Genomic DNA, 17,826 nt, shown 5'->3' on the forward strand with positions numbered 1-17,826 from the left:
GAAATTTAAAGGATGTTCATGTTAGTTTAAATATGCTTATTTTAAAATTCTATGCCATTATTTCACTGTTATTCAGTGAGCAGTGACTTTTAAGGATAATTTCAGAATAGTGAATAATGAAGGCTGAGTGGTTCTTGTGCAGATCCAGAGGCTGTAAATTATTCACTGGTAATATCTAATAATCAATTTTAGAAATCAAAACCAATATAAAGTTTATTTACCAAAAAACCCCAACATTACAAAAGATATTGTTTAAACTAGCATGATTGTTCTAGTTACTAAGTTTAAGTGACCAAGAAAATATACTGCTGCGATCTAGTGCCAGGAATACCTCTTTTTACCATACAGAAAACTTCCCTGTCTACTTGTGCATTACCATTGGTAAAGTCCTAAACAAATTGAAACAAGCTATTGAAAATACCTAGTTTAAAAAAAAAAGTATAAAAGTTAAGGAACAAGTATGTAAGTATGGGTATAACAATTTTAAAACACATATAGTTTCAAGCTAGAAAAGCAATAACCAACTGCTTAATGACAGTTTCTTTTACTTGCATGAAATATGACATTCTCACGTACAAAGACAGTGCACATTTCACCAATATCAACTGTCTCAGTGCTGGCCTATAATGAAACAGTCTTTCCATTCAAACAAAAAGAATTCTTCCAAAATGTTTCTAAAGAAATATTGCCCTGGAACTATTTTTTGAAAAGAATATTTACAGACTGGCCAATACTGAATATTTTTGTACATAACTCTGTGCTTCTATGCAAAACTAGTCACAACCTGCACTATTACATTTCAGGTATGTCATCCTCAAAATATGTCCATTCTTAGCTTTTATCAACTGATGCATCTATCTAAAATATCTTTCACTTTTAAAAAGTAAATTAATCAACATAATTAGCATCAATCTAGTAAAGAGTGATCTGTTTCTTCTGAGTAACATGTGCGTGCTTCCTACTGTTTCTAACTGAGCTTCATCTATTTTTTATGTTCTCACATCTACGAGTAATTTTGTCTCATCTGTCTGTTCGATCTTGGTTTTCTAGTTAAGATATTCTAATTCCTTATGCACTCATTCCTCTTATCACACATGATATCAGCACAGTCATCCCCACTGTCAAATCCATCATATCGGTAATAAGAATGCATGGGACAAAATTAACACACTTCTATTTTGTTAAAATATATGATTTTCAAAAGCCAATTCTAAACTGGGGAAATAACAGTGACTACATAATAGAAGATACCCTAGTGATCTGACACCCAACATGTAAAAACTGTGTTAGTGCAAAGACAGCAGTAAAGCACAGAACTGAAGAAACTTCTGTAGTCCAGTCCCAGGAATGAGTACACATCTACTAAAAATGATCATCAGCTTTGCAAAATGTTTTTCTGTTATCTAAAGAACATTACATCTCTGTAACAAATCAGAGGAATAATTAAAACTACAATAATTTCTTTACATACAAAAGAGCCAAAGTCAAAATTAGATGCAGAAACAGACCCTAGCGGAAGCTGAAAACAAGCTGTACAAGAAAGGGACGGAGAACTAAACTAAGGGTGGGAACAGGAAAAGACTTCAGAAGCGATTCTCTTCTGACTCTGAAATTTGACCCCTGAATAAGAAAGATAATTCTGATGAAAAGCGAACACAGATTCTGCTGATGCTTGGCTTATGTGAAGCACTATATAAGAAGATAATAAGACAAAATGTACAGTCATTTTTTATTAAAGTAGGGATGGAACCTGATTTACCTAACTTTATGCTTAGAGGCTCTCACAACACTGGCAAATTTTGGTAATGTTGCTGTTACATTTTTATTTGTTTGTTTGTTTGCTTTACTCAGAACCTTTTGCTTTTTGATTTTCTTCTAATTTGTTCAAATAAGCAATTACTACACAACTGTAAGCAGAGTTGCACCAGCTGCTCCTAGTACCTCTCTGAAATAGAAGGTTTCTGCAACACTTGACTTGCAGGGCTTGGCATGAATTTCTTCTGTAACTCCTTTTTCTGAAATATGACATTTTCAGTCTGGATCAGCTCCATCTTCACTGTAAACTGGTGAGAGCCATTCTCGTTAGGAGATGAAAGTTGTAGTCTAAGGATTCTATCATGCTATGCAAGTCTTAGTTTTACTATGAAAAGTGCTAAAGCAGATATCATCAGGTCAAGTTACAGGTCAAGACACCTTGTCTTGCCTGGGCCACATATAAAATATAGTTAATGTATATAAGAAACAAAACTTTTACAAATATTTTCCTAGGAATCTGCCTTATCTTGTAAGTGTCTGAAAACAAAAAGCTCAAATGCTGAGGATCAGCTATTGGCTATGCTTCTGGTGAAAAGTTGACAAGACTCTGGTCTTTGGAAAAGAAATTCACATCCATGGAGAGAAGGAGCAATATTTACAAAATAAGCCTAATCTCACTGACATATGGTTATCATTGGATAAGGATAAGCTGGGGCAGGCAAAAGGCTTCTGAATAAACTGGGAGGTGTTACAGAAATGGATGCATTAAAGTTCAGTCTTACATACGGCAACCTCTGCAGAAGGAAGGATCTCTGCGGAAGAGGCCTGAGAAACAAGCAAGTTAGGCTGTAAACTCTTATTTGAGAGATTCTTTAGATTGCTATCACTTCAAACTGCTGAGGAGATCTCCACAACTAAAATATTAACATCATAATTTCTAACATTTTCAGGCTACTTGTTATTAAACAGAACAAAGAAAATAGAGGATGATATGCTACACTAAAGGCACCATTATCTCTCAAAATTCTTGATAAGCTGAGGGCTCAAGATCTTGAATACATATAAATACTATGCTAGGGGATCCCAGGAGGATGTACTGTTGGTAAGACAAGACAAAGGAAATCACTAAACCTTATTAGAGCACTGGGTGATTTATTCAATAGAAATGTATTTGTAATACGCAAAAGGACTTTTGGAGAAGGTACAGCAATGAAGATGTGGAAGGACTCTTCCTTGCTCACTACCAGCAGGGATAAAAGCCACTACTGAGGCAATTATAAAAAAAAAAGGCAACCTATGGAAAAAAAACACAATTTGGTTCTGTGTTAAGGCCATAAATGAAATGCATATTAAAAAAATAAAAAATAAAAAAATCAAATATGATTAATTTGAATATACAAAATATTGGCTTAAAGAAAAACATAGTCTTACTGATTTCAATGTTTGAAAAGGGTAAAAACACAACTACACACAAAAAAAAAAAAAGCAAAAGAAGTCTTTGTAAGCAGAAAAAAAGCATTTTAACAGATGAGGAGGCCATTAGTAACCAAAATGAATGTTAAAGACAACTTTAAATCAGCACACCCAGATAATTTGTGCCTTAGAATCTTAGAAGTGTTTGAGAGAGTATCATTTTTATGATGCTAATTTTCAATACATTCTGGAACACCAAAGAAATTCAGTGAGACTGTAGTATTTTCTGACAATACTTGATGCTGGAAAGCAGTATGATTTCGGTAATCATAGAGTTCTAAGCCACTATTAATCTCAGGCAAAACAGCCAGTGAACTGATAAATTCCCTGCAATATAACATGAATAAACAGTCAACACCAGTCAACACCATTCTGTAGAAATTTAGTCAATAAAACACAAAGGTGGGATTGAATAATTTGATAAAGTTGTGAAGTGACTATTTTGGACTAAAATTCATAGGTGAAACACACAGATTTTTCAAAGGCACATAGCTTAAAGACACATAGCATTCAAGATTAAGAAATTTGCTCTCTAAATTATTAGTAGCATCAAAACATGAGTTAAATGGATTGAGACATATACGAAATAGGAGTTTTTTTACAGAAAATAATAATTCAAGAAGAACGCTCTACATTATCAAATAAATTATCCAGTACTAGCTCAACATTACCTAAGAGTATCATCACCAATACAAACGTACGTATATAACACTGCTGATAGCAATTGCAACACAGAAATCAGCAGATTGGCAAAGTGGTTATTTAGAGTAATATGGATTACTTCATAAGACGTATTTGTTAAGTGTACTGCAGCAAAGGGGACTTATGCACCAAGAAAAAATGATGGCAGGTTGCACCCAGAGAATGAATGGTGCACAGAAAACATGGACTTAGAAAGTAATAATACAATCTTCATGGCACAGAAACAATGCAATACAAATGCCAATTAAACCTTACGACAGCTTGAGCTGCATGTTTATCAGGAAAAAAAAAGAAAGGAGATTGTCCAAGAGACAATGTCGCCAAGGTAAGGCCATGTGAGACAATTCCTTTGGCTTACCTGGCCGTGAGACCCCTGAGCTGCTGAATGCTGCTCCTCACAGGCTGCTGTCGGGAGTCTGGGGGTTGGAGTTAGCATGGAGATCACCACATCTGACAGCGGAGAGGGCTGCAACGAGGGAGAGAGGCACCATTCAAGCCACTTTGCATCACCCCATCAAAACAAAAATATTTGACCCCCTTCTCTTTTGGAATTCATCAATGTACTGTCTTCCAAATTAGAAGGGTTGGCAGAACCATATGGGGAAAAAAGCCAACATCTATGACAGAAGGAGAGAGGAAAGAGCAAGACCCAGTGACCCCAAGCATTCAAGTACTTTGCAAAGCAGCGCACTTTTCCAGGAACCTAATGCACACTGAAACTGGCTCAATAATTTTCAGCATCTTTGATGAAGTATAACGTAAGCAAGACATTCATCGAGCTCATGGGCTTGGGAAGGAAAGCTGAACAAGGTACTGAAAAGCTAGTTCACTGCCTCAGAACAACACACAGAAGTGGTCTCGGAGAGAATATCCAGTAGAAATTGATTTCTGTGCAAAAACAAATAAGTAGGCCAAATAATATATCATCTTGGGGGAAGGCAAAGCATTTGCGAAAATCAAACATGAAAGATAGTCCAGCATTCTGCAATAGTAAACCTATCTGCAGATTTCTATGTCTGCCATTGAATGCAAAGAATAAATCCTTATTTAATATTTCTTCTACGATTCATCTGCAACATATCTTGACTAGCTTCCTACTCCTGCATTTCAGGCTTTATATCTTATGTTCAGTTTTGTCTATATATTACAATAATTAAGTGCTATAAAGTGAAATAAGATATTCATTGGAGACTTCTTAAATTAATTATACTCTTCCACACAAATGTCTATCAGCTTTTAAAACTATACATTAAGGATTACTTTATAATACAGTCAATTTAACAAATAACATATTTTAAAACATCATAAAGAGAAGCTTTTATAAATCTAATTCTCAGTCTTTGGTACTACAAGATGTTCTCATTTACATCACCATGAGACAAGTACACCATCTAACCAAATACAACTATTCACATGAGAAAGACGTATACCTATTCTAATCAGAGCTGAATGACTTATGCAATGGACAACAAACAGTGATTTAAGTATCACAATTTATTGGCTAGAAGCCTGTATTTTTTCTGAGTTTGTTGACCTCTACCTCTACACTTGCCTATTTAATTCTCAGATGACGTTCTGAGATGACTATAGTCATCTCTCCAACTTATTTTGGAAATGTTTCCCTTCATATTTTTCTGTGGAGCATGTCGTGTGTATGTAAAATAAAACATACTCCACAAAGTAACACTTTGTGTAAATATGCAATCTGAAAATCCCAATAACAATTAGAGGATCTTGCTGTTACAACTTCTCCACATTATGGGAAAATAGTTAAGAGTATTAATGTATTTAAATTAGTTCTATTCAGTATTCTGACATTATGGTATGCAACAATAGCTAACACATAGGGGCTGTTCTGGAAAGAAATACTACGAAGACAACTGGCTCATCTCATGGCTTCTGCAAGACTCATGAGGTTTAGTGGATATTGTAAAATACAAGATAAAGGCTTATATTGTGCTGTGAAGTGTTGTGTTGGCTACACATTTAATTCTTTCTGTCCTGATGAGACTCCTAAATTGTTTGGGATGTGTTCTTATTTGTTTTATTTACCAACGTTGGATTCACAGTACAGAATACTGAGGCTGGAGGACACCTCTGAATCCATCTGCTCGAACAGGGACACTCACTGCCCACAGCCAGGCAGTGTTTGGAGATTGCCAAGGAGAAGACTCCACAGTCTCTCTAGGCAGCCTGTGCCACTGCTCTGCCACCGGCGCAGCATACAAGTGCTTTCTGGTGTTCACACGGAGTCTCCTGTGTTCTAATTTCTGCCCATTGCCTGTTGTCTTGGCACTGGTAACACTGTTAAGAGCCTGGTCCTGTCCTCTACACCCTCCACTCAGGTATTTACAGACATTAGTGACATCCCTCCGAGGTCTCCTCCAACCTGAACAGTCCTGGCTCTATCATCCTGTCCTCACAGGAAATGTGCTCCAGCCTCTGGTAGCTTTTGGCAGTCAAGGAGTTTCATGAAGCCCAGTCATCCTTCCATGCTGTTACAGGGCAAACAGAAGGTACTAGGACAGAGTCACAAACTCTGGGAGAAATACCTGAATCCTACAGTATGACTACTTTTGATTACCCTGACATGTTTTTTGGTAAAAGCATTTATAATGGATCTCTACTTCAAAACGTTTTTTTGTACTACAAATAGAGCCAAGTAAATGACTGATCTTCAAAAAGAAAAGGGAAAGGGAACAAACTAGAGATTTACATTCTTTATAGTTTTTGTTACCCACAAGTGTCAGTGACACTTAAAAGTTAAAGATTTTCTTTAAAACTGGTCAAGAACATATGTGTGGATGGTTCTAGTAATGTGTTATGCTAGCATGTGTCCTAATTCGTAACATTTTACTCAGCAACAAAAGGGTTCCTTAAAATCTAATTTCATAGTGCAGGAAGTGCTAATATAAGCTTTGAAATAAAGAGCACAGAAAGAAGGGAAGTTTTTTTTTTAGACTTTCATTGGTAATACTAATATCATATCTGATAACTCCCTCTGGATTCAGATCTCCACAATTTAGAAAGTTGCAAAAAGAACAAAGATCGCAGAAAACAGCTGCAAAAATGATTAGAGGGCTGAAGAAAATACTTTAGTATGAAACATTTGGAGAGTTCAACCTGCAGTTTATCAAAAAGAAAAAAGAAAAGATAATCTGATTACAGCACGAAAGTATTTTCACATGGAGAAAACAGTAAGAACCAACTGGCTTGTTAATCTAGCACAAAGGGTATGTATAAAACAAATCACTATGTGGAAGCTGAGGCCAAGTTCAAATGAGAAATAAAGCACATACTTATCATCACTTGTGATTAACCATTAGTGTGGCTATCAAAAGGAGGGAGAGTGCAGAGTTCCTCCATTTGTTGGTAAAAAGTCTGTTTTTCAGAAGATGAACTTAGGCAAAAACACAAGCTATTCTGCAGCCAAACACAAGCTACCAGGTTTCACGCAAAAACTGCTGGGTAATTCAGAGGAAGGAAATCAGGTGATGTAATCACACTTCTCTGGTCATACGTTAAGCATCCTATCATCTGCAGTTACTGACTAGTTTTGCAGCAGCAGTGTTGAAGGGAGACAAGTGGCATGCATGCCATGCTGCTGGCTCCAGCATGTGCCTTGTGACACATAAATGCACACACAGCAAGGGAGCATGTCTGCATTCAGGCTATAAGTGGAGTCAGAGAATTGCAAACATCTTCTCAGAGACAGGTGGACTACATCCTGCTGTGAGTAATACTTGGCTGCTAATTTAGGAAGGCAGTATGCTCCTTGCTGAGCTGAAAGGACGTGGTCAAAGCCGAGTTGTGGTGGCTGCTCTCTCCCCGAGGGCCATTGGTGAGATGACTACAGTGAGCAGTGTGACTGCAGCTCACTTAGTCTGTGTCTCAGCTCTATAGGTACTGGGCAATGAACAACAGCGCTCTGTTGGCACCAAATGCCTCGCTCATGCACGTCGCTGTGAGTTGGGCCACCAGCTTCCAGCCTGAGCTCAAAGTCCTGCAGTCATGCTGAACCTTGTCCCTCTGCCTGGTGCGCAAATGGAAGCTGCTCTCAGGAAAGAGAACAAGGAGAGGAAAGGAAATAAGAAATGGATGCAAGGGCACACTGAACTGCTCTATGATGACAACAGAGCTTAAGCAAGGACCAGAAAAGATACTGCAAGTGTTATTTTAGACACAAGTGTTATCTTTTCTGCTGTTGCTATGTCTTAAACTGCCACACAAACTAACCGTGCTTAAATATCCAAAAACAAGACTTAAAAATGTCATTCTTTTTGTCTGACTGAATCTCATATATACGGTTTGACCTTGGATGTTGCACTACTTTTGGAAACACAAAACTAAGCTGAGCAATGCCAAGATGTCCACTGACTTTTTCCTTGCTAACACTCCATACTTGAATGAAGCAAAACCATGGCAAATGAGAGCATCAACTCCTATCAATACAACCAACACAAATGCTGTTATTAGAGTGCCAATCTAAGGCAAGATCACAGATGCTTGGCCTCCCAGCTCTGCTCCTGTAATTGGGGGAGCAGCCACCAGGTTATAGGAGAACTTGGTTGTGCTCCTGGTGAATGAGCAGCCACAAACATGGCAAGACTGAGGTCTGGTCTTGCCAGGGAGCAAGGTGGCACTGAGAGCTCACTCAGTAAAATGGCACCCACTGCAGAGTAGTCTGAGCTTAGAAGTGCCCTTAGAAGACAACAAATGAAATGCTGTGCTGATGTGCTGCTTGGTATGTAGGCTTCCTCCCCATGATTCTTTTTGCAGGGACGTGCATGAGTTTAGGAAATTGAAATTGGGGGCCAGACTTACCTGCCGTGCAGGTGCCCAGTGGAAAAATCACCTAACTAGGAGAGTACGTTCAATCTTGACTTACAGCAATCACATCCTTTAGGAAGATGTTTTTGTAAAGCCTTCTAAATCCCTCTAAATAGATTTAGATACCTGAATATGTTTCCAATCTGATTCCTGGTTAAGTGTTATTCAGTGCAGCTTCACCAACATAATTTTATTTGTTTTTACCAGACAACATTACTTTTCTCTCTCAACAGTTTTTTCTAACATCATTCCATAATAAAAAAACATTAATTGGGTGAGTAATTTATTATCCCCCCCTCATTTCTGAATTTTAAAGGCATAGGAGAATTTAAATGATAAATAGCCTGCCTTCAACACTCACTGAACTACAAAAGCATTTTTGAGAGATTTCACTATCAATCTCTGCAAAAGAAGTACAGGATACCTACCGTGCAACATGAATATTTTGCTTTCTTTCAACTTGACAAACAGCTTTAATATTTTCAAACAATCCCTGGGGGATTAGGCTCACTGGAAGACTGGAATATATGGTAGATTCCAGCAGGACATCAATAATTATGCCACCTTCAGCAAAAAATAAACCAAGCTGTCCTTTCTAAGGATGTTTAAAAAAGAAAGCAATTCCTAAAAAGTGGACAAATTGGCGAAGAAAACATTTCAGCATTTGCAAAACTTCTGCTGATATGCTGGGTTTTCAGTTTCTTTAAGAACTAACATTAAACGTAATCACACCAGGACGGTTGTACAGAAGTGCTCACCTCTGGGACACAACCAGCAATTCACCTGCACAAAGATCGTGGAGAAAAACCTGCAGGCATGTGGAACCCAAACCAGGACCACCACTTCCAACACAATATGCCGGCTCTCTCTGATGTGTTTCCACAGAATATGTATGCACTGGAACTTCAGTGTCTCTTCAGAAACACCCACACAATGCCTGCATATTAATTTATTTGCCCTAAGGTTTTTTAGTGTAAATAAATACTATTTAACAGCATGCTGTGATAGAAATTATTTTCTCTCCTGATACTTACATATCAATCTTTTCTCTACAGACTCCTTCTCTAAAGGAAGTTAGAAGAGGTGGGTTTTTTTTGTATTTTAGATCTACCACAGAAGGCTGGTGAAGGGAGATTAGATAAAGGAAGCGAAGTCATGAGTCAGTCAGAAATCAGAGTCAACTTTGAAATAAATATTCATTATAATACTAGCGCAAAAAAGTTTTCCCATGGTAAAATCTGAGAGAAAGCAACAAAGAAATCTCAGAAATAACCTCTATATTTCCAGAAAATCTTAAAATACTCGGCCTCAAGAGCCTCTCCCCAGAATATTTCACTCATTTGGGTGTAGTTTCACAGAGTTTGGGCCGATACTTTGAAGCAAGTGTCTCTAGGGAACATATAACTTCCACTTGCAGTCTTCACTGCAAGGAGAAATTCTTTTCATGTTTCATCTTAACTAACTCTCTCAAAACCAGAGGACATCACAAAATTATGAATTGCAGAAGCCTGGTATCATTGCTTTGGCTCTACCCTGCCATCCTTTTCATGCATGCTCTTTATCGGCAGATAAATTAACTGTTAACATCCCAAATAGTAACTCAGTACAACCAACCTTGGAGCCAGACTGGAAGGCAGAGTTACAGCACCAACTCTCAGAATTAGCTACCACAGTCAAGGCTCTGTCTGCACAAATGCTCCGCCAGTTCCAGTCTCTGTTACCTCGACGTATTTCAGTGTGGTAGATATCCCACAGTCATGCATAATACTGTTAGAGACAGGAGATATGCACGCTTTATTTGGAAGGCCAGTACTTCCTGCTCTATTAATGGATTTATGGAATGCTCACCTGTCAGTCAGCAGCCAAGGCAGGTATTGATACCGCACATGCTTGGTACAGTAAGAATATTCTTTATAGTACATGGAGTCATGGGTGCTGTGACCTACAACAGCACACACCATGATTTTCTGACAGGATTTTTTTTCAGAAGGATACATACGTATCAAGTAGTACAACATTTATCTTAGCAACCCTCAAGCAGAACAAATGTGTTTTTCCTAATTAACAAGTCCAGATTAAAAAAGAAGAAAAAAAAAACAACACAAGACAACAGACTTGTCTCTTATCGGATTTCTGCTTAACTTTATGAAATTTTTCTCCAAAGCACAGCATGGAGAAATAAAGAAATGCACTTAATTATTAGAACTGTGATGTGGCAGGTAGGTGGGAAAGAATTATCACCTTCAGAAGTGCTGTCTATTTAGCTTTACCTCAGGCAAAAGTTGAGAAGCAGAAGAAGAAGCAGGAAAGATGAAAATGTTGTCTCCTCTGCATTGTTCCTACAATCACCAATAACTGATCAATAAGTGAGTGTTTAAAGTAAAAACACACTATTTTGGCCCCTACTTGTGCCAACAGTGCCTTAGTATTAGCATGCACATCTTGGATGTACCCAACCGATGAACAGCATGTGAAATGAATTGTATTCCCCATCAGAATGACGCAGAGCGTGTACAGGTTTCTAGAAGTGCATCAGTAATGGGAATTGCAGCCTGCAGCAAAGACAGAGCTAGCACAATTTTCTTAAGTGGGGTTTAGTATGCATAACCAGTATCACTGGCTTTGTTTTGGATGAGCTGTAGTTTCCAAGAAATCATGAAGGTAGGCTATGACGGACACCACAGTAATATAATCTTGCTGTCGCAGAGGCATAAATAACCATTGCAAGGTCAGGCGGAGGGAGAAATGGCTGCAGCCAGTGTCCCAGGGGCAGGCAGAGCAGCTGCTTCAGGCACCCTGTGGGCATCTGTGGAGGCTCCTGTCCCCAGAGGGACTTCTATTGCTTTACCTGGGGAGGACCTTCAGCTGCACGTCACTGTAAGCAGACGCGTGTATACGGTAATTAATATATTTAAGTCACATTTCCCCACTATACTGCAGCAAACGTATGAAACATTTGAGGCTGCAAGCTGCTGAATCAGGAAATGGATCAGAAGCTAACTAAAATGTCTTTTCAGTTATTGATTCCTGCTCTCTGTTTCACATTGGCTTCCTAGAATCCATCCAGCACAAGCACGAAAGGGTAATGAGTTTCTGAACACACACTCTAATAGTGCACACTGCATCAAAGCTTTCAGTAATTGCCTAGATGCTGCTTCCCAGCAGTACTAAACAACTTAAATATAATTAGCTAGAAGCTCTATGGGCTGCATTTCCCCACTGGAACACCTCTTACACTAATCCATTTATCAGAGTGACAGATGACTGAATCATCAGTACTATGGACCCATTTGACTAATAATATTTCTCAAGCCAATGTTGTGGTTCATTCCTTATCTGGGAAGTTTTTGCAATGGAAAATCTGCATTATTTAGAGCGGGGAGAAAAACATTCATACAGCAAGTTCACAGGGCTGAAGAATGTTATTTGTTTGATTAGCCCACTGAGTGCAACGCTGGAGCTATCAGGAGGAAAACAGAAAAGAAATATATGCATTATGGAACTGTGTGGTGCCAAAAAAAATAGGGAAACACAAAAGCACTGGAAGAACTATTGGCAGCTTTCCAGCTATTCAAAAGTTTTTGTAAGTTTGGATCAGAGGACAGTTTTCAGGGTATTCTTCCTGAAGATGGCCTGAGTAGGCTAGCCAAGCCAACATTTACTTCTTGTACATCCTCATGAATGAAAAGTGACAAAAGAAATTTTAAAACAGTTTGAATTATATGCAAATAGACATGAAATGCTAAAGAGCATGCTGCTGTAGAACTATTCATTTTGCAAGCTGCTAAAGAAATCTCAGGAAGATAGGAAAAAAATAATAATTCTTGGGCAGACTTTTCCACTGTTGTAGCATAAGCGATTTTATCATTGCCTCCCTGTGGTTTTTCTTTCTGGACAGACTCCAATAAGTAGACCTCTCTACAGGGACTGAAATACTAGTTATTGCGCGTATCTTCTGAACAGAAAGAAGTCTGCCCTTGGTTTGGATTTTGTTCCACTTCCCATGAGATGAGACAGATTCTAAAATCAGAGCTAAATAATAAGATAAGCACAACCCCTCTAATATTTGCTCAAATTTAAATTTTACTTACTGCAGGTCAACTATCAACTACACTCCTTAGGAAACCCTAGCCTACCAAGAACACACAAAAACCAGGACCTCACTCTGAGATAATATACTGAAACACGGCAGAAGGTTCAAGTTTACACATTCTGCCATCCTGTCATCTTTTATCCAACTACACATGGTTTCATCCTTTTGACTGGAAAGACAGACACTGATATAAATTCAGTCCCAATGAGTGACTACAAAAGCTGTAGTTTAATGTATAACAAGGAATGATATGGACAAAATAAAGTCATTTGGGGATCAGAAACGAGCTGATTTAGCTTGAACCAGCTCTTCTTGTGATCACAGACTGACCACTGGTCATTCTGGTCTCAGAACGTGGCTAATGGATGGCAGCTACTACTCAGACACTATCAGACTAGACTTTTGAAAAGACAATTGCAGGTGTTTAGGCTGTCTGGTAAAGTACCTAGCAGGTTATTAAATGCTAAGCTGTTGGAGATTTCATGTGAACCCAGCAGCAGAAATCTCAAGTTCCCACGCACTCTCCACCCACTCCTTCCCTCCGGCCTGAAACTGGGAAACTCGTTCCAGTGACACCAGCACTGCCTGAGCCAGCTTCCCAACAGCCACAGCCTGCCCATCTCTTCTGAGATCCATCTCCCCTGCTTGTCATTTCACAATAAACACGTTAAGTCACAATTTCACACTCCTATTTAGAAACACTCCTTTAAAAGGCAGTGAAATTAAATAGCATGAACACCAGATCTGATCTACAGAACATTTTGTAGCATAAAATGTTGAAAAACTGTCTCCTGCTTTTTGTCATTTCTAATAAAACAGATCACAGTCATGAAGTGAAGCAAGGCAGGGAATATAACATCACCTTCATTTAGACGCCCTAAGAAAAAGCCAGCTTATTGCCAGTGAAGCTACATTTCCTCACTACTATTTCTAATTTGAGATAGTTCTTTAATTCTTGAGGTAAATAATATCTCTTTAAATCACATCCAAAATTACTACATCAACAGATTCTTCCCTTTATTTTAAGCCAGTGACAACTATACAGTGGCTTTGTAGTTAGACAGTTGCACTAAATTATTATCTTTTTTTTTTTTAATAGAAAAAGGAAAAAGAGTTTCAGGAGAAGAGAGGAATCATCTAAGAATAAGATTTACAGCTGAAGTCATCCTTCAGTTAGCGTACACTTGGAAGAGCATGGCAGGCTAAGCAGTTAGATATTGCAAAAATGCAGACAGTATTTGGAGTGCAAAAAAAGAGCTATTCTATAAAGCACAGCAGAAGTGATCTCATCTTCAAAAAGCACAGTTATTTGTGATAGCTATCTGAAAATTAGATTTTTATATTGAGTATTGAGATTTTCTTGCAAGAACACTTCTGTGCTGTCTCCATCTTTGGACATTTCAAGCCCTGACCAGACCAAGCCCTGAGCAGCATGGCCTGACCCCAGAGCTGGCCCTGCTCTGGGTTGAATGTCAGACAAGACATCTCTCAACATCCTTTCCAAACCTGTATCACCTTATTATCCTATGATAATAATCTCTTTACGTTAAAGTAACATATGCCTGCTGTGCTATTTACATAGAAAAGAAGGAATTTAGTAAGAAAATTAAGGACGCAAACTTACGTATTAAATTCACTAAGACCAAAGGTCTTAAAAACATCAAACAGGAGATGTTCTTTCTGCTCATACAAAGTTAGTGCTGATTAAGCAGCTATTGCTATGGATAAGACATATGACTGTAGACAACGCAACTTTGTTGTACTGCAAATTACCTTTTGACTTTACATTTTTCCTTTACTTAAATCATTTCTAGAGCTATAGTGGTAAGAGCTGTTTATATTAAATTACTCACAGTTTAACTATGTGAATTACAATTCTCCCTGGATTAAAAGGCACGGCATGTGGTGATAGGTTATACTTGTCTGGGTATTAAAAATACACCCCAGAATACTGGCTAGAGAAATATGCTGAATTAAATAAAGAGCAGGAATATGAATTAAAGTGCAGAAAACAGGGCTGAGGAAAATCTGGCCAATTCAAAATTGCAGACAAAAACAAACCAGCCAACAAACAAAACAATAGCAATCACCATCAAAAAAAAACCAAAACCAACACCAATAAAACTCCCTCCAAAAAAACTCTACTCACAAATGTCACAGAGACTCGGTGTAAAGAAAACCGGTCTGGAAGTTTCTTGGTCTAAGTAACTCAAACCTTTGAGCTGGCCAAGAGCCCAAATATTTCACCACATTGGAACCTTTCAATGAAATATTGTAAGAGCCTGCAGTAGAAATGAAGTTCCAAGAAAAAAAAAAAGCCAAATTATCATCTGCGTGTTACAGGAAATAACTGCTCTAAATTGTGGTCCAGTTGATGGATTAACCTGCTAACCTAGTGGTTGACACTAGCTACCCCATAGTCACATAATTTACAGGAATAAATGGGTATCCATACCTCCACAGTGATATCAATTTCATCTCTTTTGACTAGTGCAAATGAAAACAGTTTATTTGTAGAATGAGATTGGGATACATCTTTGCAATGAATATGAGTAAAGTATTGTCTCCTCATGTACGTCATGTATAAACCATGAACAGTGTGATCCAACCACTTTTGGTGCGTTTTATTTTCCCACCTCATTAAGAGGTATTTTAACAAATAAAGCCCACAGATTTGTAACAACTCTCCGGTCTGTTCTTTTGTGAAAGGTCATATATAGTCAGAATCTTAGCATTATTAATTGCTTATTTAAATTATTTTGCCAGTTCATATTTTATATTCTCTTACGCTAAGTTCAGACATTGTTCCAAAGACATTACAAAATACCATTATCAAGTATTAGAACTTAAAACAAACGAACAAAAAAAAACCACAAACAAACCAAAAAGACAAAAATCACACAATCAGAAGCTTGAAAATTCAGCTAATTCGTTAAACTTGTTGGGAAGGGAGAAAGACTTGAAAAACTGAGAAGTTGCATCTCCTAAAGGTTTGCTATTCCAGCATGAAAGTCCAAAGGTCCTGATTCTGTTGCTCTAGACATCGTTTCTTTAACAACCAAGGATCAAAGAGCTTTAGATTGGAAAAGGGAAAATGCATATTAAATAACTCCCAGCACCATTTAGCGTCTCACAGTGCTTATTGCTTATCTGTACACCAACTTCATTCAATAAATTCTCTTTCAACAAACTTTAGATCTGCTTCTTCAAATGCTACAGTGATAAATTAAGAACCTCTGAAAATCGTACAGATCAGGGTAATAATTCGAATGACACCAAAGGCTACTTACAGTCTTATATATCTCCTAACATAACACTGGATCTTCATACAAATTTTAAAGCACTGAATTTTGCGCAGCCAGTAGGTGACGCTACTTACAATCAGCACTAAAAAGTTATTTTTAGGGTCTGAGAAGTGCAAGGATCATTGACTTCAAAACAAAAGGGAAGTACCCTACAGGTTTGGAAGCCATGCTAGCCTTTTCACCTTGGAAACTAAACTCTATCTCTGAAAATTATGAGAAAACTATGAGAAGTGCAAGCAGCTATTCGCACAGAAAGAAGTCTGCTTTTATTGTGCTGTATTAAACACAACAGAATCTTTTTATTTCATGATGGAACATGTCAAAGACTTTCATGCCGCTTAACTTTGATTCCAACTTAAGCCTATGTGTATGGATGCTGATGCCTAAAGCTGGATTACGTGAATATTCAGTCTTCATTAGAAGGAGCATCTTTCTCGCATTACTTAAGCGGAAGAACCATCTAATAGTAAAAAACATTCACTGAAGCCAAAGATGAATTTCAGCAAAGACAGCAGCAACAAAGAAGGATCGTTAATAGTTTTTTGCATTTCTTTTTACAGATTTTGTTTGCCTTGCACATAAGAGTTTTAATGAGATACAAAGTGTTACAGTCACTTTGAAATTATTTAGGAAAATGATGAGGCCAAGCCTCAGAAGCTGAGTAGCTCTGCTAAGAAATTTTGGAGGATGGGTATTGAATAGTTAGTTTTTACTAGGGTAGCAATAAGTCTAGCCAAATGCCCCATTCAATCCACTGCAGTTTATAATTTCAGGCTGCAGTCATGTCTCTTGTTCTGGCTGGGGCTTCACCGGGGTAGACTTATTCTCTTGCTCGTTGTAATCACTCTTCCCTTACACTCCTGCTGAACACCTCTGCCCCTCCATATCTGTGGAATAACTGCTGATGTCAAAACAATTCTGATTAAAATAGTTCAGAGGGTATTAAAAAGTATTTAAACTAACTTAGATTGCAATGAACAAATTAGGTTAGGAGTGACAACGTCATCAATTAAACCTTAGGAGAACAGTAAGCACATGTGCACAGCGGACAAGAACCTTCTCAGCCAATTCGTTTGCTGCCAGAACAAAATATGGGAAACAGAAGGCTGCCCTTGTTCTGATGCTTTTTCTTTTTTCTTTCCCCCTTTTTTTTTGGCTAATATCTAAAATGCAACATTCTTAGTCCTAGCTTAGGCTTTCAAGTTTCCTTAAAAAATGGCTCTGCCCAATAACACCAGCATTAAAACTTCTATAAAAGACACACACCTATGGCAGCTGACAAACAAGAGAAACACCCTGCCCCTCATGCAGACACCACCTGAGTAAAGCAGCACTGAGCTCAAAGGCAGCCAACTTCTGTGTCCTCGCTTCACCTCATCCTCCCTACACCTCATTACTGTGGCACAAACACAACACAGCAGCTCCCACTCTTTGGAGACTCCTCCTAAAGGTGAGACATGTTTTGCAGTACCTCAACACAGCAGGGTAAGATAAGGGAACCACTGCAGCCCTAAGGCAGAGTTTTGCTTTGATTTCATTGTTCTGTGTCCTGCCCTTTTTTTTTTTTTTTTTTAATCTAAAGTATTATGCTAATTTAATTTCTCAGGGCGAAGCCTACAGAAAAATAAAACACACTAAGTCTGTGTGTGTGTGTGCACGTGTGTAATG

The 17,826-nt window shown here is 38.1% G+C and overlaps 1 protein-coding gene across 2 annotated transcripts in view; it reads right to left on the reverse strand.

Annotated features, from left to right (window-relative positions):
• TBL1X (transducin beta like 1 X-linked) overlaps positions 1-17,826 on the reverse strand; it is a 139,048-nt gene that overhangs the window by 83,066 nt on the left and 38,156 nt on the right. Inside the window, exon 2 of one of the 2 annotated variants that reach the window (XM_003203099.3) lies at positions 4,289-4,396. The exons of the other annotated variant lie outside the window; for it this stretch is intronic. The gene's annotated coding sequence lies outside the window, so the exon portion shown is untranslated. The remainder of the gene's footprint in view (positions 1-4,288; positions 4,397-17,826) is intronic. 2 annotated transcript variants of the gene reach the window in all.

This window comes from Meleagris gallopavo, chromosome 1 (genome assembly GCF_000146605.3).
Source record: "Meleagris gallopavo isolate NT-WF06-2002-E0010 breed Aviagen turkey brand Nicholas breeding stock chromosome 1, Turkey_5.1, whole genome shotgun sequence".
Lineage (NCBI taxonomy): Eukaryota > Metazoa > Chordata > Aves > Galliformes > Phasianidae > Meleagris > Meleagris gallopavo.